Raw genomic sequence first — 22,246 nt, forward strand, 5'->3', positions numbered from 1 at the left:
CACTAATTAAGACCAAATAGTGATTTATTTTTAAAACCCTCATTTGAATGTGGCTTTTTCTTTTCTTTCCCCCCAGTCTCTTACCTTCCTCCTTGAATTCACCAGTGCAAAACAATGAGAAGTGATGGTGGGACACCCTGTGAGACTTTTTCTGATCAACGCACTGAGAATTCTATCATCTTCTCTTCTTCTCCGAGACAGCTCAGGCTCCAAGGTAGCTCAGGTAGAAAACTGCAAATGACAGAAATTAATCTTTGCTGACAAAGGCTTCCCTACAAACAGCAGGCTGGATGTGAGGATGTGCCTGAAGTTGCAGAGCCTGCATGAGCTCTGCAACTGAAAAGGTGCAGGGTGGACCGGGATGTGCCCCCACCACCTACAGCTGGATGGCCACAGGTGGCGCTGTGTGCTCACCATGGGGCAAAGTTAATGTCCAGGTGGTGAGGGATGCTGCTTCCAGCCTACTTGCATGGGGCTCCAAGCACTGCCATTGCTTTCAGGCTCTGCTGCACCACCGATGGCGATGTATCATAGAATCATTAAGGTTGGAAAAGGACTTTAAGATCACCATATCCAACTCTAACCCATCCCCACCACCGACCATGTCCCTCAGTGCCACATCTCCATGGCTCTTGAGCAGCCTCCAGGGATGGTGACTGCATTACATCCCTGGGCAGCCTATGCCACTGCATCACTGCTCTTTCAAAGAAATGTTTCCTAATATGCAACCTGCAGAAGCAGCCAGGAGCTGAGGATCTTCAAAGTGGTGAGTCACGTGGCTTGGCTGGGAGGAATGTCTTATTTTGGTTGCTTATTTTATTTCTGAGAAATTGGTAAATGTGGTGATTGATTATCAGCTTGGTGATATTGCCCAGCTCTTCAAGGTTGTCCTTGGCAGTCCCACATGGCACAAAATCATTGTTTGGCTGCAAAATTGCTAAATCCAGGTGATTACAAAGCAGCAAAGGACTCAGAGCCACCTCAGCCAGAGCACTGATCCCCTCCAGAGCCACTGCTCTGAGTGCCACAGCCCATGAATCCAAACACAGTTTGTAAGCTGAAAGCACCTCTCTGCAACCACGCTGCGTTCCCCCAACACATTACCATAGATGAGGGGGCTGCACCTCTCCAGCCTTGCTAGAGGGGAGAGGTATCCCAGATGGTGATGTGTAAGGTGACTCATACTAATGAGCAATTAACATCCAAGTTACAGCTGATGCTCTTCAGGGAGTGACTTAGAGAAGTTGTTGGGTGCTCACTGGAGCAGCTGTCACAAGTGGTGGGAGTGCCAGGAGTTAAGTAGGAAGAGGTGGTGGCTGCAGAGCTTTTTTCTATCCTTTCTTGTTGTATCTGGGCTTCTCTGCTTGGGTGGCTGCGTGCTGGAAAACTGAGCTATTGCTCTGTACTATGTTGGCAGGCTAGGCATCATCCTTCATTTTACTTCTGGAGGAGACGCTGGTTCCCCATCCTCTGCTGAGGTCTGTGCTGTTTTTAGTTAAATTATTGGGTATGGTCAAGAGTAAATGTGGCACTGAGGGGATATGGTGAGTGGGCACAGTGGTGATGGGTTGGACTTGGTGATCTCTGAGGTCTTTTCTAACCTTAATGATTCTGAGATTTTATCTCTGTGTGCTAATGAGCCTTGGTGTGTCTACGGGCAGTAGGGTCTCAACAGCTCACCTAGGACAAAGCACAGCTGTGGTGTGCTAAGCTCTGTGAACAAATGGCCTTGGACAAATGTAGATGCCAGCTCTCTGAGCATCTCTGCTGTGGAATAGGTGTCCTCCCCAACTTGAGGTCTGCTAGAACCAGAGCATGTGCTCACACACATTGGCCACAGCTGAGCCAAGGGCTTTCATACACACCTTCTTCTGATGGAGTCCTTGATCAGAACCTGTTGGTGCTTCTTCACAGGGCATCACAGCCAGTGTGGGAGGAGATATCTTCCTATGGGCATGGGGAAGCTTTGCCAGCTCACTTCCCTCCAGGTAGGTTTCTAACAGCAAGAGAAGCCTTCCCATGCACTGGAGTAGGGTAAACTGTTGCCTTCAGCTTCATCAAGCTCTCCCAATGAGAAAAGCTGGCTGATTGTTGCCATACCAAGGATTTTCCCAGGCCCTCCCAACAAGCAATGCAGAAGGCCTCTAGATGGCAATGTTTCCGTTCAGGAGGCTGGAGCTGCTTTCAAGCAAGCTGTGCAATTCCCTTCTATGCTGGATTTCGGGAAGCTCTGAGCTTTATTCCGGGCTGAAGTGGACAGCTTAGCACCCTGCTGCCTCTCACTGCTTCCTCTGTGAACGCGGCTGGGATTTGGTCACCTCACCTCGGAGGACTGTGGGTTAGCAGGTTGGGCGACAGCTTCCTTCCTTCCATGTGAGGATGTTGGCTCAGGCCTGATGGTGCTGGGAGGTCCTGACTTTTTGGAGGTGATGGGATTGCCTTGCTGGGTGCTGATGGTGGAGTGCTGGGTGTTGTCAGTGTTATCATGTGCTTGAAGATGGATGACTCCTTCACACTTAGAGCTGCCATGTTCTGCCTCTTCCCTGCACACAGCTCTGCTCAGTGCCTGAGCAATGGGATGCAGGGACACTGGCTGGAGGCTGCATCTTGGATGCTGTACCCACGTTCATTATCTCTCTGGGATGCTGGTGCAGCAGGTGCTTTCCTTGTCCATCACAGGCAATTGTGCTCAGAAGGAGAAGAGAGAGACTCAGAGCTGGGGATGTCTCCCTGCCTCTGAGTGCTGTGAGATGCAGGATGTGTAAGCTGGAATCCTGTCATCCTTTTCCCTCTGCTGTGCTCACAGCAGCTTGTAGGAAAGCACAGCCCCTTCAAGACCCCCAGCCTGGCAGGGTGGACAGCAGCACTGTGTTCGACAGAGCTCTGAGTAAGAGATCAGGCAAGCAGTTCACATGTGCTACAGCTCCTCAAAGTTTTATGAATCCAATTACATCCTCATCCTGGGAGGGCCATCTCTATTTTGTGGACCAGAAATAGAGGCCAGGATCCTGCCTGTTGTCTGGTGTGGTGCTAACAGCTGACCTAGGGCTTCTGCATAGAACAACACGCTCCTCTCCTTGCCTTCCTGAGCTAATACTGAACGGGAGAGCCTGCCTTCCCCCTTCTGCTCCCTTAATAGCACTCCTGGTGTGCTCATGCCAGGGCCCTCCAACCTGCTGATAGCTGCTGAGCCCTGGCCTGGGGGGAGGGCAACGGCAATACACTGGGCTTCCTCCGTGTCTCCCCAGGAATTCAAGGCTGTTCTCAGGCTATCTCTTGCCTCCAGCTCATGCAGAGCGTTTTCTGCCAGTCCTGCACCTGCAGCACTGAAGACAGCTATAGTCATGCTGCAGTGGGCATGGACAATTGATTATAACTGGTCGTAGATTACCTGGAGCAATGCTATTAAATTTAATACAGTTCTCCGCTGGCTCTTTGGGCACAGCCTTGGGTTGTGTAACTGACATCTTGTTGCAAAGCATTTTGGGGACATTGCTAGGGGCGGGAGGCAAAGAGATTCAGCTGCAAAGCGAGAGAAGGAGATGAGTTTCTGTTGAGATTTATTTCCTACCCAATAATTGCTCAGAAAGGCTGTGTAAACCTTCTCTGTTTGTGGAACAAATACTGCAAGAGTTACTGCTCTGACCTTTTTTTCTTTTCCGCTGGACAATTGTCTGTGCCCTTGCTATTCAGGAGCCTTGATGTGCTGCTGGCAGATTTATGCCTTGTTGAAACCCACCTCTTATTGCCTCTGAGTTCACTGGGGGAAAAGGGAACTTGTTTGCTGGAGAAGAAACCCACTGCAATGTGCCATGCATGCCAAAGTCAGGGTGGGAACTTAAAAGAAGAATTTGGAGCCCTGATCTCTTTTCCTCATCCTCTGCTTATATTCTGTCACTGTGTCAGCTGGGACAAGTGGGTGATTGACTCCAAGCAGGATCTCTGCGGAATGTGTGCGGGTACCTGGTTAGCAACCCATGCTGTGATGGGATGAGTGAGGGCTGAGTGCATCTCCAAAGAAGGGCTCTTCAGTGTGAATCCCTGGCTTCACAAAACCTTGTGGCGAATCCCCATGTGAATGCTCTTCCCATTGATTTGGCGGCTGTTAAGTTTGGGAATAAATCCACCTTCCTTGGCAGCACTAGTAAATCAGTGGAGGCATGTCCAGCAGGAGCAGAATGTGCTGTTTGTGTGTGGCTCAGGGCTGTGCTGAAGAGGAGCTGGCACTGGAGCTGTCTGGAGCAAACCTTTGAGCTCCCAGCAGTTTGTTAGTGCTTTTGGGAGCCTCCACTGCTCTGTGCTTCTCTGGAAGAGATGCTAAATATCCCTCCTCTTTATGTATCAGCAAGTAGCTGGTAAGCCGGCAGGGCTGTGTGATGGCCAGAGAGCCTGGATAGGCTGCACAAAGGCCACTTGAAGTCACTGAAACTTCCCTTGGATGCTGTGCAGGAGCAGATGTACTCACAAAACCAGCTTGGCTCCTCACTGACGCTGAGCCATTGCCACTGAGACTGCCTGGAGCCTTGGAGCCTCCACCCTCCTGCCAGCAAGCAGGGACAGTTCTGTCTCAAAGTTTGATTCCCGGCAGTTTTGGATCTCTGGTAGATAGCAAATGTCAGCCCTCATTAGGGAGTTTGTCTCATGGGTGTGCTTCTCCTCATGCGCAAACCTGTTAGAGGCTGCTGCTGTTACACCACATGTCCGAGCAGGAGTCAGGCCCCATGCAAATGGACATGTGTGTATATGTGTGCATGCACTTCCTGCAGGTGATGGGAGAGCCGAGGGTGTGGGTTTTAATCCAAGTGTGCGGGCAGCTCTGCTGATGCTGTTTGTCAGCTGGAATCCCAGCACAGGGCTCTGCAGCATCCGTCGCGGCTGCTTTTTCCTTCTGTCACATTCAGAGGGAGGGAAGATGTAGCTGAGTCTTGCAATAGTAGGTCAGAACATAGCGCAGCACCAAAGATCAGAGCAAAAGCTTTCTTGTACAAACACATGGTTTTATTCATCCTGTTATTTTCTTTATCAAATGCTTAATGCTCTCGCAGAGGAGCTTTCAGCCGTGGGGAAAGCAGTGTCTTGCTGGTTGGGAATTGGTTAGAATGGGTCACGGCTATGGAAAACAGATCCGGGCTGTGCTTCTGGCCTGGGGCAGGGCTTTGGAAATGGTCTGCTCCATACCCCTGGCCTCTCGTCCTGCAGATCTCTGGGAAGACCTTCAGGAACAAAGCAGGAGCTGTCTGTGTGTGTGTAGCATGATGGCACCCCCTGAACATCCCTGACACAGCGAGATGATGGTCGGGCTATGAGCAAGGCTTGTTGTGCAGCTGTTTCTGGGTGGGTTGCAGGGTGTAACCTGGTATGGGCTCTGTTTTAGCCAGACAAAGCTCTGTTTGAGATTCTTCAGTGCCCAGCTGTGCAGACAGCTTATTTTTAAGGTCTCATTTGAAAGATGTCAGCTCCCCCTCCCTACTCTTCCCCAGGCAGTGAGAGCAGAAAACTAAATTTATCTGCATCGGGACAGAGAGAGCTGGAGTACAGCAGGCAGGCACTGCTCCAGATCTGCTGGGCAGAGCGAACAACACACACCTCTGCCTGCCTGTCTGTTTCTGTCTGAGATGCTCTGGGTGCTGCCGATGCTGCGGTGGCAGTGAGAGCTGAATGGTGTTTTCCATTCCAGCCCCTGGGTTTCAGAATTGATTGTCAGTTTGCCTTGTGGGGATGATACATGGGTCAGAAAGAACCCGGGGGGGATGAGAATGGGTGTGAGTTGGGCTGGTTGCTGTGTGCCTGAAGGACAGAAGGCTGCCCAGTTCCAGCCTCTTCCTGTGCCCAATGGGGCATGTGCTGTGTCTGGGGACATGAGCATTGGATATGGAGGGTAGCATCCATCACCTCTCTCCTGCTGTTCGGAGCTTGTCCTCCTTGCTGTGCCTCTGAGAGGGCATCTTTTCTTAAGGAAGCAAGGGTAAAAGTAAAAAATGAAAGCTTTAAGTTTGGAGTACAGCTTGACAGGAAGGCTAAATGGTGGTGAGAGGCATATCTGACAGTCCTGTGTGTTCCTTCTGTTTCAAAAGGCTTCCATTGCTCCCCCCTAGGCCTTTGTTTGCAGGCAAAGAGTGGAATGCTTAATTCATCTCTCACAAGCTGTTTTGATTCCGTGGTTTGGCCAAGGCTTAAAGCCAGCTCTTCCAGGGGCTTGGGCTGCTAGTCAAGATGCTTTCCAACACATGTAATGAAGTAAAGTGTTGTTATTTTATTGCCTTGAGGAATCAAGGCAGGAGGATGCAATAGGGAAGGCCTATAGGAAGGGTCAGTGCACCAGCTTGTTTGCAAGAGTTGGCTCTGTGGACCCCAAAGCCAGTTAACTCCATCCTTAGTTGATGTCCTTAAAAGAACCTGTAACTAGGAGCAGAAACCCAGTTGGAGGTGAGGATGGGAGAGCTGTGTGGGGACAAAGATGAGAGATGATGGTGTTAAGTTGTGCCAGGGGAGGTTCAGGTTGGATATTAGGAAGCAATTCTTTGAAAGACTGGTGCAGTTATTGGAATGGGCTGCCCAGGGAGATGGTGGAGTCACCATCTCTGGGCATGTTAACAGAACTGTGGAGATGTGGCACTGAGGGATATGTAGGCATGGTGGTGGTGGGCTGGGGTTGCACTTGGTGATCTTGGAAGTCTATTCCAACCTTAATGATTCTATGACACCCATGGGGCAAGCTGCCTTGGCAGAATTACATACTCTTTCCAGGCTTGCTGGCTGGGGTGAGCAGACAGCAGCTTGCCCACCTGGTGCTGGTATGTGGATTGTTGGGAGCTGAAGTGGTGCTTAGTGCTGTGTGAGCATCACGTGCTGGAACTCCAGCTTGGTGCCCAGCAGCCTGCCTTCTTGCATCACAGTGCACCGAGTCTGTATTGAATGGAAAGTGTCATTGCTATTCTTTCAGTCCTGCAGCTGTTGATGTTTTGAAGTTAAGAGAACATTTAAATGATTAAAAAATAACCCAAACACAACAGCCTTGCCTTATCAAGGGAGCTTCTAATGAGCAGAAGGGGAGGGGGAGCAGACAGGGGAAGGGCAGCAGAGACTAACAGCCTGGCAGAGCACTTGTCATTTTGACAACACAATAAGTTTCAAACTGGGCTCACTCCCGATGCTTGCCTGAAGGTATATTTAACAAGTGTGGGAGATGCTGGAGCAGGATGGTGCACCTTTGAGTCTAAGGAAGGCTCGGAGGGGGCTGGCAGAGTTTGGGAAGGGGGGAGATCAGCTCTGCGTGGAAAATGTGCATCCTTCCCCTCCTTCCCTGTCTGTGTGCAGGCAGACTGAAGGCTGTGCTCGCAGCTTGGTGAGAGGATACTAATGAAGCGTGAACCGGCTGCGCGCAGTGGCAGCTCCCATGCTATCTGCCACCAGCCTGCCCACTGCTTTCATTCTTGAGGTATTTGCATGTTGACTGCGTGCTGTTTGAGGAATAGAAATGCAGGCTCTGCTTTGAAGCAAACAAGCAGGGCGGGGGCTGGAATTGTGCTTCTGAATCCCCAGCTCTGCTCACACCAGTGTGTCCCCCACCTTCCACACAACCTCTCCAATTCCCATTATTGGATGAGAACTATGCTGTCTCTCCTTGTCCAGGGTCCCCGTTCTTCCCTCCCACAGCACTCCCAACACTGAATGCTTCCACTGGGTGTTTGTTGGCTTTCTGTCTCTGTGCCCTGTGCTGCGGGATTTCACACACCTGGATGCAAGCTGTTTCCCTGAATCCTAGGGTGGTGCCTGAAGACTGTGGGTTTGTGTGTTGCACACATGCTATATGCATGCAGGAGCAGAAGGAAACCTGTCTGCAAACTCACGTGCTGCCACTGTAGGCTTGCAAGGGTGGGTGTGTGAGGGGAAAGAGGGCTCTAGTTGTGTGTTGTGAGAGGTTCCTGCAGCAGAGCTTATGGGGGTCATGTTGACATTGGATACTGATGCAAATGGGCATGTTTGGTGTCTTCTATTGACTTTTGGGTGTTTCTGAGAAGCCACAGCCCCAGGCTAGGAGGCTGAACGAGCTGGGATGAGACAGAGAATGAAGCTTGCTTTGTGTTTGTGCCTGTGCTTGGAGCTAGGTAGATACCATGGGAAGAAAGGCCGGGAGAAGCATGGCCAACCCCAGGCAGATACCTGACAGCTGGAGCCTTCTCAGGCCTTGAGCTTCAGTGTACAAAGACAGAGCAAAAGCAAGCCTTGCACTTGTGCTGGCATTGCAGAACAAAGCCAGCCACCTTCCCAAATGAGCAGTGCTGAAATACAGTGTTAGAAACTGAAGTGGGGGCTCTGCCCATGTGTCTTGCCTGGAAATGAGTGTCTGGTGGGGTGGGAGGGGGATATTAGTCCAGACTCATCCCTTGTGTAGGTATGGTTTTATCTTCTTTTTCAGATCAGTTTTAAGACATGGGAAAATGTTGATGTTTCTCCCACAGGAGAGATTTGCTGAGGTCCTTAGCTGGTACAAATCAATCAAGCTCTAACTTGCAAAGCACCCTATAGGGACATAGCTTTGATGGGAGCCTTCTCTCCAAAGTTTGATGCGATTTCCTTTTCTTCCAGCTATACAGGTGCCCCTTTCTATCGTGGAAATAAAAGCTGTGACACAGCCTGGAAGAGCCCCAGAGCTGGTCCCAACCTCTCATCCCATCCTCGTGCCCTCCATCAGAAAACTGTGAGTCATCACCTCTTGGCTTCACTGCTGTTGTAATTTTTTTCTTCTCCTCCTCATTCCCCCTCGCCCAGGCTGGGGTGAAGAAGTGAGAAAGCAAATAGGAATAAATACCTCCAGCCATAAAAGTGAAATAAATCAATACCTCTTCTCTGAAGCCAGAGATGCTTAATAGGCAAGATCACTGCCAGATTGTAAAAAATGTGTTTAGTGTGCGGCTGGGGCAAGTTTAACCCTTGGACATAAACAGCAGAGCAGCTTCTCTCACCTCTGAATTAAATAACTTTAACTGCAGAGGACTGTGATTAATAGAGGTGCCTCTGGATGGGACATGCCAGGTATTTGTGCTTGTGGATCATCTTGTAAATGCCTGGGAGGGAGAAGCTGTTGCCAGCTCCCTCCTGCACACTCAGTGGTGCTTTTTTTCCATGAAGGGACAGCTCTGTTTGCTGGGATTTCAGATGCCTGCCCAAGGCATTAAGGTTTTTCCATGTTTCCTCCTGCCATTCTGTGACAGTGCAGAGGAGCCCAGGTAGAGCGAGGCAACTGTCTACACAGATGTGGTGCTGTCTGTGCTGGAAGAGCTGGGAGAAGCTCATGTCCTTGACATCCTGGGCTTTCCCAGTACCAAGATGGGGCCGTATCAGCCTCACTGTGCTGAGGGAGTGAGAACTGTCCTGGAGGGATAACCCATCTTGGGGTCATGAGGCACGAGGATGATGAGATGTTGCCCATGTTGGAGCAAATAGAATTGTAGGAAGACCCAGTGAGGTGTTTCTGTCAGGCTGGGGGGTGTTAGCACTGTCACTAGATAGCTTGGTGAAACCCAGCCTGGGCAACCTTCCTGGGAGGCTGGCAGCAAGCAGAAGGCTCCTTTGTGAGCAAAAAGCTTCTGGTCCCACTTCTGGATGTTGAACCAGGAAGCCCTGTGCCTGCTTCTGAGCTGAAGTGATTATTGATGTGACTCTAGCTCTGGTCAGAAGCTGGATGCAGGGTTGTGGGGTTTCTTGCTGGTCTTATTTATGACAGTCCGTGTGCCTTTTGATGGGGCTGGGAGCTCAGCGGTAGCCAAGATATTTCAGAAGAGGATTAGGGTCAGTTTCCTGCAAAGCCTTCCTGCACCTCAGTAAGCTGTTTGTTCTCCTGGCACACGCTTGTGCTCAGTTAAGTGCTGCCTGGCATGTGAATGTTTTCCTGAACTATGGCAGAAGTGTTTTGCTGCTAGGAGCCATGTGATGGAAGTTAACTTTGTGCTGAAGAGTGCTGGTGCCGGGGGCATTTGGCACAGATCTTGCAGCAGCAGCTGGCTTTGTGCTAGGGGAAGACTGTACTGGGAAGGGGGATTCTGGAGGTGCCTGCATAGCTTTTGCTTTTTTTCTAGTGCTCAGAGCAAGTTACACCTGCAGCAGGAAGGGGTTATGGCAATTTTTGAAGTAGCAAAGAAAATGTGGTATATGGTGTGAGTGTGGTTATGCTCTACCCCCATGGAGCATGCTGATCTTGGCTGGGACAGGACAAGCGGATTGAGGTCACTGTATAAAATGGATATGATCCATTGTATCACTTGTGCAAGGCAGAAAAGGAGAAAGTTTGGTCTTTGGCCAGGAAAGTAGGACTTTATCAAGTTCTTGATGCCTCGCTTCCCCCTTAGAATCACAGAATCATTAAGGCTGGAAAAGCCCTCTAAGATTACCAAGTCCAACCCCAACCCATCCCCACCATGTCCACTGACCATGTCCCTCAGTTCTATGTCTCTAGAATCCTTGAGTTCCTCCAGAGATGATGAGACCACCACCACCCTTGACAGCCCATTCCAATGCCCAACCAGTCTTTCTGAGGAAAATAATTTTTTCCTAATACCCAATCTGATCCTCCATGGCTCAACTTAAGGTCATCATCTGCTCTGCTTAACTTGATGGCTGCTCTCTCCTCTCTGATTGCCTTCAGGTATTCAATTCTGGGCTTACAAGTTCTTCAAGTTAGAGCAGAAATAATCCCTAATGGTTCTCCACACCTAAACCTCTTGTTCGCAGCCCCGTGACCTTTCATATAGGTGCAGATGATGGATGATATTCTTGAGTGAGGTCTGTAGGAGTCTGCTGCCTTCAGGGCCCAGTCCCTTTCCGCATGGTCCCATGTGCACCATTCCTTCCTCCTGCCTTCTACCTTATGCTTGGGAGAAAATGCTTGTTGTGTTGCCCTGCGAGCTGTTGGTGGAAATCTGGCTATGGAAGAACTAGTAAATTGCTTTTGTGCCCATGGTAAGCCAAGTGCTCCCTGTACAGTAATCAATCCTCTACAAGCTCCTTGGCTGAAGGTGATCACCCAGGCTTTATGGAGTGTGGAGTGTTTCCCTGGAACGGCCCTGATGTGCTGTGGTACCCATGAAGTTCCCTCCACCCAGTGGCACGGAGCAGCTGCCCGTGGGGGCATGGTGAAATGCTTTGTGGAGGAGAGCTCCGAGCACTTCAGCTTCCTTGGCGTAAAATCAGAGTGGCAGGTAAATCCTGGAGAAATAAAAGGAACCTGATGAAATTAACCTGGGACCGTGTGCGGGAGATGGGAAGCCTTTTTGCTGTGTTTAGTCCTCCCTTGTGGCTCCCACATCACTGCAGGTAATTTTTCAACTTGCTGCAGTTGAACCCAGCAAGGATCTTTGTTGATTAATGCTAACGAGGGACCGGCCCTTTGCTGGTCTAAAAGTGCCACGTTGCTGCTGTGTTTCCTGAAATGGTATAAGAAAGCTGTTTGCTGCAGGCTTTTCAGGGAGCCTGTTGGGATGCTTCTTGGCATACTCACTGCTGGGCAGGAGGGTTAGGGAGAGTGGTTGTCCTCAGTGCCTGTGAGACTGGGCAAGCTGGAGGTGTCAGTAAGTGTATAGATGTGGTACTTAAGTGCTGTTTATCTTGCTCCACAGCTGCTGCTCTGAACAGCTTTTCTTGTATTCCCACACTTAAGGACACTGTATAGTGGGCAATATTGGTGGTGGGTGGATGGTTGGACTGGATGAATCATACTGAGAGGTCTTTTCCAACCTTAATGATTCCAGGACCCTAAGCTCTGTCTGCATAGGGCTGCATAGGGCCAGAGCACCCTGCTGCTACATGTGGGTAAGGGATGCTGCTGGGGGAAGGGAGCAGCTTAGCTTCCTTTGGCATCCGAGGGTGGATTAAGTGGAGCGTTCCTTGTTAGCTAATTGAAACAGTCAAAATGTCAAACGCGGCGTTTCAATAATAGTGATGTTAGGAGCTTTACGTTTTTATTCCTCTCCCTCTCTCTTTTGTGTTGCGCCTTCGAGACACGGGGACATAAGTCGCTACCAAAACCCTCTTAAAGAAGGGTTTTTTTTGAGGGGGGGGGGGATGGGGCAAGGACAGAAGCAATTTTAATCCCTTCCAATTCTGACATTATTGTGTTTCAGCAAATATTTTGCAATAGGATTTTTCAGGCTGAACTTCAAACAGGCAAAGCCTCACTCCAGTGACTCGGGGAGCTTTGCAAATTTAGGAGAGAAAATGAAGATTGTTTTAGCTGACATTTAAACCTTCTCTCTTCTTTTCTTGGCCTGTCAGGAAGCTTCATACACTTTGGGTCAGATGCTCTTTCCCTGAAGAGGAGAAGGATATTTATAGCTGCGTAGGGCTGTAATGGGGAAGTCTCCAGGCTGCTATACCTGTCAAATAGGTTTACTTATGGACCCAATAGTAACAGCCCATTTGGAGTGTGCTACAGAAACAGAGAAGGTGGGGTCTGATTTTGGGGTACCAGGGGGTCCCCAGTCCAGGTGATTTGGCTGAGGTCCTGGAGGGGGGAGGCAGGCTGGGCTGGAGCATGGCACTTTTGGGGCAAAAACACTATGGTTGGTATGTTACCCTTCTAAATTGTGGGGAGTGCTGGGGGAAATGATAGAGAGATCATTTCTTCCACTTCAGGAGGCTTTCACTAGAGGTGCTGACCCCAGGGATGGCCTTGCTGCAAGTTCTCATGATCCCTGTGATGGAAAGTGACAAATCCCATCCGCTGAGAGCCCTCTGACGTAGTGTTCCTGCCATCTGCCCACCCCAGCGGATGTTAACAAGCTAGTAGATCTAGACCCGCTGTGCCTCGATACAAAGATTTATTTTTAGGACCTTGATATTTAAAATGATCTGTTATAATTTCATGCTTAAATAGCACTAAATAATGCTCCCTGTTTGCACAGTGTAATTGGAAGAGGTGAATAAACCAAACAAACCAGCGATGACTGAGCCTCCTTAGTATTTTCAAACTGAAACAAACAGTAAAAAACAAGGGCTTGGCCAATTTAGCACTTCGGGGGTATTTTCTAGCTGGAATTCCACTTTTTCATTTTCACAGGCCAAGAAACACAAGAGCTTTAAAGAGCCAGTGGCTTCTTGCCAATGAAAACTCTGTTGGTCTTAGGCTTGAAATAAAATAGGAAAAAAAAAAGGAAGCTTGCTGTGGTTTTTTTCTTTCTGGATTGTTTTTTAGGAACTGGCAGAGCTAATGACTCTGGAAGTGCCTTGGGACAGTATGTGAGTGTAGAAAAAGGCTTAGGAAATATGCAGCAAGTTCATTTAGGCTCCTTTCATGCTTCTCAAATCTTGAAGCTCCTTTATTGCTGCTTTATGTCAATTTGACACTGCTTGATTTCACTGTCGCTCTTGATTTTACTGTGATGGCATTGCAGCATTTGGTCCCACACCGATCCCATCTGCAATGTCTCACGTAATCTGCGTGGGGTTTCAGGCGATTGAATTAAAGCTGCTTCATTCAGATGGCCCTACTGGGGAGTAGGAAGCTCAGGCTGGGCTGACGTTACCTATGTGTGGAGCCACAGGCGTAGTGTCGTGCCAGTGAGGGGATGCTGTGATTAGTCATGAATGTGGTGTGTTTCCTCCTGGAAAATTGCCACTGGAGAGTGAGCATAGCCTGGGCTGCTTAAGCTTCTATGCATTAACTAATCAATGCATCTTTAGCTGGAAGGATCCCTCCCATCAGAGGGTGAAAAGAACTTTTCCCTATATGTCCATGTGTGTTGATCATCCCATGGAGTGATGCTTCTCAGGGCTGGGAGCTGTGGGTGCTCTGCTTGTCCCTGATGAGACCTGGCTTCGTTCTCTTGCTCTCTGAGTCAGGGACCAGCCCGTGGGCCCTATCCCAGCAATATGCTGCAAAGGGCACCATAGAGCTGGGAACATGGAAAGGTGAGAGCTGCTAACAGCTCTCTTTACCAACTCCTGCTCCTCCAAAGCTTCCTCCTGCCACCACTGCTGCTTCCCTTCCTGTTCTGAGCCCCCGTAGTATCACATTCCCCATCCCCTGCCCTGGAGGGGACAGCTGCTCCCGTCTGCCCCCAAGCACTTCCCCATGTTCTTCACCCTCTGCTCCGACAGCTCCGTGCACACCGTGGCTCTGTTTGTGCCCACATTAGCATTTCTGCTGACTGCAAGGATCGGTTTAATTTCATGGGTGTCATTTCCTTCAAGAAATCTCTCTCTGAGCAGCAGCCCGACGAATGCCTGATAAAACATATTTTCCTACGGTAATGATTTTATGGACCCATAAGTCATGAATTTATTATGATCTCAGCCCCTGCTGCTGATTGCTGTAAAATGCAAAGTAATTAACAGCAAGCGGTAGCAGCTATTCCCACCTGGTAGCGTGTTCTTGGGTACGCTGATGGGTTTGATTAAAGTAATGGCTAAAGTGTACAGCCCGGCTGTAAAATATTAGCATGATTAATGCAGTATCCTAAATAAGAAACAAAACGAATGGGCATGGTCTAAAGAATTAAAAAAATATATAGATATTCCTTTCCTTCCCTCAAGCTATTGTTCTGGCTCATTTATGCTTTCTTTTCTGTTAAATAATGTATGGGCTTCAGGGCCAGGGGGCACGCTAGAGATGCATATTGCAGTTTCATAACATCTTAAGTGCTCGTGTTAATTTTTCACTCCTCCTTTCTCTTTTTCCTCAACCTGCCATCTCCCATTGGATAAGGGGAGAAAGATAATCAAGTTTTCTGGACTTGGCTCCAAGTCAGATGTGATTTGATTTGGATTGCAGACAGCCCGAGGAAGCGGCTCGGAGGCATCTTGAAGACTTGGATCTGGTTTCTGGCCTCGCGGAATGAAAAGCCGGAGACTGTGCTCACATTTCCATGGCTGGGGGTGATCTCCATTCTGTGGCAGGAGCCTGGAGCCCGTAAGTTTTTCACACATGAACAATAACCACGTGTCCATCCACAGGCTGCATCGCTTCCACTGGGAAAAAGAGTGCTTTTTCTTCTCTTTCTTCAGCAGCTTAAAAGTCGAGCTGGGTTTGTGTAGGAAAAAGAAATAATAAAATAGCTGAAATAAGGCTCAGGTTACAATAACTCATCTCAGACTTCTCTTTTTCTCCTCACCCCCCTGACAAAAGCATGCAACGTTTGATTTCTATTACATGGCATTTTTCAGCAAGAAAGATCAAAAACTGCTTGGATTGAGGAGTTGGGGGGGGAGGAGGTGTGAGAATAAAGTGTAAAATAGGCGTTTTTCCAAGTCAGACCCCTAGAAGAAAATTATTTGGAAATGAAGAAAATACGTGTTTGCCAAAAAAAAAAAAAAAAAAAAAAAAAGGCTTTTTTTTTTTGACCTATACATTTTGATCAGCTCCTCTCTTTACATTTCTAAAGATGCATCCACCAGTGTCACCTAATTCCCTCTGATCTGCCTCTAACTTTTCAGCCGTATTGATCTGCTCTGGTTTATGAAGCCACACCGACTATTGGAAAAAAAGAGTTTATAAATAACTACAGGCTTCCCATATCACAAACGTTCCAGCAGGGCTGCTTTTGTTTATCGCACAACACACATTTTTATTTTTTTTTCTGGAACTTTTTTCTTTGCTGGGAGATTGCAAGGGAACTTGGAGTGCCAGTGTGGCTGCTGCATTGTACTGTATTGTACTGCGCAAATGGCGTTTCCCCCCTTGGGATGGAGAAGTTTCTGGGTTTGTTTTTGTAGATAAGATATAAACTCTGCAGTGGTTCTGCTAGTAAATACAAGTAGCCTGAAGCTCCAGAATGTGTCCTGTTGCTCCCTCCAGTAATTTGATGAAGTATCCTTGCAGCAACCTCCTAAAAGTACAAGGCGACAGACATTGGCAATCCTGCAGTATCTGTGATGACTGTTGCAAGGGGTGGCTGTGCATAAGGGGACAGCTCTCTGCCAGCTCTGGTGTGTGGTCCTGATATCTCACGTGTTCAGCAGTAGTCAAAGCCAGAGGTAATAAGTGCTCCCAGGAGAGAGAAAATGAAGTTCTCACTCTAAAATTGCCACCACCGGAGCAGCGATTATCCTTTCTGGAAGGATATAGGAAACATCAAAAAAGGTAGAGATTGTGATCAAAGGTATAGGGGGTACTTCTGAGTGAGGAGAGATTAAGCAGGTTGGGATGTGTCAATTTAGAAAAGAGGCAGTTAGGAGAGGATATGATCAAGACATCACGCAGTCCAGAGTGGAACAGAAGAAGTGGCACGGGTGGTTGTTTGCCATGAATCAAGAGGGTTACCTGGTGAACTCATTAAGCAGAAGGTTCAGAGCAAACGAAAGGAAGCACATTTTCCTGAAGTGCATAATTATATGTGTAATTCATCACTGTGAGCTGCTGTGCTGTCTGGAAGGGCAGTGTGGATGTGAAGTTGGAGTGGGCTGGCAGGGGGTAGGCAGATCCCGGGGGGTCACTGGGCAGAACTGAAGGATGCGATGGTACCACAGCACACACCTGATGGGCAGTGGGGGGTGAATCCTTTCCATCTCATTAAGGTATTGCTGCAGTCAGTTTGCACGGCTGCAGGTTGTGTTTGGAAGGCTTTCCCAGCAGCAGCAGCACACACACATTAATGATGTTTGAGGAGTCTTTTCTGTGGGAGACTCAGGAGCCAGGCAGCTCTGCAAATCAGCCCATTAATATTTTTAAAAGGAAGCCTCCATCCTGCAGGAGCTGCTGTGGCCGCTGGAGATCTGCCAGAACTGTATCCCAGATTGCATCCATTTCAACTGTTAGATCTTTCCCTCTTTCCTTTCATCCACCCCTTCTCCTTCCCTCCTATATGGACCTTCTGTTGCTATTCCATCCAGAGCTCATTCTGGTTATGGCCTTTTGTGGTGGGAAGTTCTGCACAAGGATTGCTTGGTGTTTAATTTTTCCCTTTCTCCTTTTGGAGCTAATCACCCCGATGAAATTGAGCTGTAAGACAGCTGACAGCATTCAGATTGAGCCCAACGTCTGCGCTCTGGGTTCTTGCATCACTAAAAATGAACACAGACAGCTGCAAAGCAAAAAAGATCGCACTCGGCCTTGTTTAAAACGCGCTCACACAGCAGTGCGAGCAGCCCGAACAAAAGCTGCCTGTCTCCTCTTGGAGGCTGGTGAAGGAAGAAGTTATTGGGCTTGATGTGTCTCTCAGCTCCCCCCCTCCCCATCATCCATGGCTGTGTGGCAGCAGAGGAGATGGTGCTTGGTGGGGAGGATGTACGGCTGTCAGTCAGTCAGTGTCAGGGTAAATCAGGCCTGACGGCTCTAACATCTTCCCCACTCAAATTGGAGCAGGAGTTGTAAATTTATATCTTTATCCTCCTCCTGTAATCAAGAGATATGCCAACCAGATATCTTTCTTTTGTTAGACAGATCGTTTTGTGGGTTGTCCTGAGCTACGGACCCGACCTTCTTTGTGGTGCACGTGGACCCTGCTGGTCAGTGCTGTAGGCTGATGGTTGTGGCTTCCCGAGCCTATCTCCTGTTGTGCATCTCTAACCAGGTAAAACATGTGGAGAAAGGCCTTTCAGCAGAAGTCTGGCTATATTTGCTTCTGATTTTCTCATTCCTGCCCAGAAAGTTGGCTGATCTGGGCACCAAATCCTACCACCATAAATCCTGGCTGACTTGGGCTCTGATGTTCTGAAAAGGACCTCAGGGGGGACCTCACTGTGCTCTGCAACTGCCTGAAAGGAGGTTGTGGTAAGATGGGGGTTGTCCTCTGCTCCCAGGTAACAGCAATAGGGTGAGAGGGAATGACCTCAAGTTGTGCGTCTGGAGATTCAGGTTGGATATCAGGAAAATTTCTTACCCAGAAGAGTGGTGATGCAATGGCACAGGCTGCCTGGGGAGGTGGTGGGGTCACCGTCTCTGGAGGTGTTCAAGCACCATGGCGATGTGGCACTGAGGGATGTGGGCATGGTGGGGGTGGGTTTGATGATCTCAGAGGTCTTATCCAACCTGGTAGTGGAGGGCTGAGCCATAGGCATCCCCTGAGGAGCCCCAGGAACCCATGCTGATATGCAGCAGCTGGGAAGCTGGGCCCCATCTGTCCCCTTCAATGAGGGATCGTTCCGTTTTTCTCTCGGCTATCATGCCTTTAAACAAACACCAATTGAAACCAATGGGAGATTTTCATCGTTTTCAGGGTGATAGGCTTGAAAAATGGGATGCTTGGGGAAAAAGCAGGCAGGGAGGAGAGTGGGAAAAGAAGAGGGAATAAACGCTGCTGTAACATTATGGCTCACAATGTAAACAGATGTGGTTGAGAAATGCTTTCGTTACGATTCTACCAGCAGCCACAATTCGGTGGAGCTGTACATGAGGATGTATACACAGTGCAGCATCCTTCCTTATGCAAACTGCTCTGCAGGCGCACAGGGAGCCCACCCCTCTGAGAGCCCTTTCTCTGCATGCCCTGTTCCTATATGTGATTAAGTTCCCTGCTCTCCCGCTGCACTTAGGGCTCTTATTAGCGGTAAGCACACGCTCTGCAGGATGCTCTCGCACGCAGAAATACAGGATGAAGCTCTGCCTTCTGCTTGCAGAAGCCAGCAGGATTTTTTTTTTTTTTTTTACAATAGCTGGAAGAGGGGGAAGTTATTATCTTGTCCAGCCTCTGGCTGCATTTTGATAGAATCCTTTGTCCAATGGCTGCGAAGTATTTTGCAAGTACAGAAGGATAAATCCTCAACAGACAAGCATTATCTGGCCTATTTTTACAGCTGAGAATTTGCAGCCTTCAGACCCATCTAGGCCTTCACCTGGTGATCTCCTCAGCTGAATGAATATGTCAAGATCGGTCTTTTCACATCCAGTCCCCATTCTAATGCAGCCCTCCGGTGTGCCTGGCTGGAGTCAGCCTCTCCTCCCTCAGTCTCCTATCCATGTAACAGGTATGACAGCCATCCCTTCCCCTGGGCAAACACTTCATTATGTGCTGCTGCTGCAGTACCTCGGAGGGGAGAAGACCTTCAGATAAGCCCGCATTCTCATTTCGGAGATATTTGTGTGCGCGTTTTCTGCTTTAGCTGCCGTTCTCTTGCTTTGCCTGCTCATTAGTTCTGCCTGAGTGCAGGACCTCTCCAAAAATGCAGCGTTGGCAATGGGTATGAATTCTTAACTACTCCTGTCTCTAATGACAGAAAGCGGGGCCAGGCAGCCGGTTTGCTCACTGAGAGCAGGGCATGCACAATAACGTGCTGCTGGTTTCTCTCATCACAGGTAGAGTTTGCAAATCACAGGAGGATCTGCAGAATATGCTCAGGTGCTGGCCTGCTTCTGGTGCTGTAGGGAGAATTGGGATGACAGATGGAAAGAGAAATGCCTCTCGTTCTGTGAAAGGTGTCAAATTTGTTTTTAATGCTCTCTCTGGCCTCTCTCTCTGCTGTTCCACCCAAGAGCTTGAGGGCAGCTCTTGGCTTTTGATCCAAAGCTGGAAATCCCAAACCTGACTTGCCCAGTGCCCTGTTATGATCCCCAACTTTTATGAAGAAGGAACAACATTAAATCAGTAAAAATAACAAACAACACAGTAGAGGATTTACAGACAAAATGCCAGGGGTTCCATTGTATAGAACAGGGGCAGGGCTTATTTTAATGGGAAGCTTAAAACTTATTTTTAGTAATATTTTTGCTGCTTTTTGTCTCTGTTCTGTGCTTGTATTCAAAGCTTCCCTGACGTTTTGCAAGCACAGTTTCCAACATAAGCTAGCTTTCCCTTTTACAGACTCTTTATATTTTGTTTGAAAAAAGAAAAGAAACTCATGGCAAGTTAGAATAGGTAGAAAGGAAGAAGAAAGTTAATCCTTCCTAGGTGTCATTCATTCTGTTTCATTTCATGGCAGGGATAAGAAGGTGGGAAGGAAGGAAGAAGAAAAAAAAATAAGCATTCAAAACCTTGTCAGTCCTTTTGATTTTTGACTTTCAAAAGCCAAAATGGAAAAAAAAATATCCATTTTTGGTGGGATGGGGGGAAAAAAAATCTGAATTCTCGTTTTCCTGAGTTCCTAGTGAAATACCAATTGGTGAATTGTGTTGTTTCAGATGAAATCTCCGCACTCACTGTGAACATTTCAACTAGCTTCTGGGCTTGTCCACTCCCTCATAGAGCTCTGGATGTTTCTTTGTATTTGCTTTTGCTTTTCTTTTCCACGTCCTGTGCTATTTGTAGCTCTCCCCTCTGTCCTTACTGACATCTCTTTTTTTTTTTTTTCCTACTCCTGTTCTCATTCCACTGAAATTACCACCATCAAGTCAGCTCGAATGGCTCTGAGGTGTTTCCTTCCTGGATGGACTAATTGGGGTTGAGATCTTTGTTGTTCCCAGAGCTCATTTTTTGGGCTGACCAAGCTGGCTTCATTTCATGAGTTATTGCTGGATATGTTTATCCTCGTTCAGCTCAAGGTACGTCTTTCTCCATCTTATCATAGAATCACAGTATGGTTGGGTTGGGAAGGACTCCAAAGGCCCTCAGACCCACCCCTGTTGTAGGCTCGCTGCCCCCCACCAGCTCAGGCTGCCCAAGATTCCATTCAACCTGGCCTTGGGCACCTCCAGTGATGGGACACCCCTGCTGGTGTCTGGCAGAGGTATGCTATGGTCATAACAGGAGCTGCAGCTCTAATTGAAAGCTTCAATATCCACTCCTAACAAAGCCTTTGGAGCTCTCTGCTTCATACTGGCAGGCAGCTCCCATCTTGTCTGTATGCTTTCAGGGAAGGCATGTTGATGCCACAATCCACTTGTTCTCGAAGGCAGCTTTTGAAATGCTGGCATAATTATTTACAAGCTGTGATTGGAGCCCACGCTCAGAAGGGTGGGGGCTGTTATTTGCATCAAGGGAGGATCTGATTATAATTGTGGCAGGGAAGTTTGTTTGAGACTGATTTGGTGGCAGCCTAAAATTCTTTAATGCTGCTTTTTGGGCAGAAGTATCGGGGCATTAGTTTGATGGAGGGGTGATGGAGAGTAGTAGGGGTGCCAGGTTCAGGTATGGAAGTTTCTGGACAAAAGGAAAGATGAATGTGATAGCACTGCTTAGCTGGAGAGAAAGCAGAGTGGTAGAAACTAGAATAATCTGCTTGATCTTCAGGGTACCGCTGTCTTCTCCACCCTAAAGACTTGAGAAAGGCACGTGTTTTGTTCAGGATGGTTGATTTAAATCACCCATTTTAATCATGTTTTAAATCAACAAGCAGGAAATCTTGATTTAAAAAAAAAAAAAATGCGTTTTAATCTCGTATTTTAAAGTTCATTTCCTAATGAAACACAGGTTCTCATTGGCTGGCTTAATTTGGCACTATTTTTGGCGAAGCCGAATGGGACGCGCCACCCATACATATTTATTGGCGCAACTGTATAGCTTAATATATATATCTGTTCTCCTTTGGAACTTCCACATCTTTTTATTACATGGGTGAGATGGGGAACGTGTAATTTCTGATTTATTAGATGAGGATTTTTTTTAAAAAACATTTGTCTCAAGCTGCGTGAGGGTAAAAATTAAAATGCAATTAAAAATGTATGAGGGAAGCATTTAGGAAGTTCGTTGTTCGTCTTGCAGAGCGGAGGGCTGGAATGAGAGTCTGCAGATAACCTCCTCCTACGTTGCGCTGAGGCTAGATCAATTACACCTTTCCCCTTTTCTCAACTGTTTGCTTAACCTTTCTGTGGATGTCTCCAGTGAAAGATTCAGCAACTTCTCTGATATCTGTTCCAGTGAGAACGCTGTTGGGGTGGGTTGGTGTTTTTTTTTTTCAGTGTCTAAACTTAAGCTTTCTTTGCTCTGAGTTAAATTATTTCTTCTTCTCCTGCCACTGTGAACACAGAGAACAATCGACTGCTGTCTTAATAACCTGCTTGCTATTGGAAGATTGTTATGCCTCTGTGCCAGAGTCTTCTCTTTTTATTTCTCTCCTTCATTTTTTTCAGTCTGAATGAGCCTAGTTCATTTAACCTCTCCTTGCCAGCTCTTTTTCCTAAAGCTGTGCCGGTTTTATTTCTTTTCCTTGGGACTGACTCCTAATTTTTTGGTCTTGCACTGCACCTGCAGCAAAATTACTTTATGGGAGCCTTAGAAGGAGAAATCGCTTGCTGCAGCGTGCAGGAAAACTGCAGAACTCATTGCTACAGGATGCTGGGGATACTAAAAGATAAATGCAAGAGTGTTTAACAAGCTAATGAAAGATGTTCCTGAGCTCTGAATGGCTGGGAGGCCTCAGGATCCTGGGACAAAGAAAGATA

General features: G+C 48.0%; 1 long non-coding RNA gene across 1 annotated transcript; it reads left to right on the top strand.

Annotated features, from left to right (window-relative positions):
- The first annotated feature begins 1,240 nt into the window (after nt 1-1,240).
- LOC140255823 (uncharacterized) lies at nt 1,241-14,845 on the top strand. Its single transcript, XR_011904557.1, has 5 exons — nt 1,241-1,309; nt 1,418-1,478; nt 1,915-1,988; nt 8,590-8,701; nt 14,768-14,845. It is a non-coding gene; the product is annotated as an uncharacterized lncRNA (long non-coding RNA).
- The last annotated feature ends 7,401 nt before the right edge of the window (nt 14,846-22,246 follow it).

Source organism: Excalfactoria chinensis, chromosome 8 (assembly GCF_039878825.1).
Source record: "Excalfactoria chinensis isolate bCotChi1 chromosome 8, bCotChi1.hap2, whole genome shotgun sequence".
NCBI lineage: Eukaryota > Metazoa > Chordata > Aves > Galliformes > Phasianidae > Excalfactoria > Excalfactoria chinensis.